The sequence below is a fragment of the Oryzias melastigma genome, linkage group LG8, assembly GCF_002922805.2.
Source record: "Oryzias melastigma strain HK-1 linkage group LG8, ASM292280v2, whole genome shotgun sequence".
NCBI classification, from domain to species: domain Eukaryota; kingdom Metazoa; phylum Chordata; class Actinopteri; order Beloniformes; family Adrianichthyidae; genus Oryzias; species Oryzias melastigma.
The window spans coordinates 5,513,647-5,514,152 of NC_050519.1; positions in this window are offsets into that span (position 1 = coordinate 5,513,647).

The window sequence follows — 506 nt, forward strand, 5'->3', positions numbered from 1 at the left end:
ATACACCTTATTCCACAAGAAGACAATATGAGCAAAAAAAACATGCTTCAGATCAAAAACTGTAACTTTAAAAAATGTTTCCTTCAAATCCATACAGTGAGTTTACAAAAATGCTCATTTAGTCAGAAATTCATGTTTACGTCGACCGAGCGTTAGCATTAGCCATCCTATGGGGAATTCCATTAAACGTTAGCACCAAGCTAGCAGACTTTAGCTTTATTTGCTAAATTGATTTATTTCTTTGATGAACTAATAATTGATCTGTTAAGCTTAATTAGATTCAAATTTTATCAACCCGGTTCTGCTTTTTAATGTCACACAACTCAATGTGGGGAAAGTATTTACTTTGTACATTACATTATAGCCTTTTTTGTTGTTGTTTTTTTAAAATACAGTGATTAATAACGTTTAATTTACAGTTTATATACATACAACTATGCATTACTAAATATATAGTAACAATTTTGCAGTTATGTTATTATGATAACTGGATTATATGTTTAATT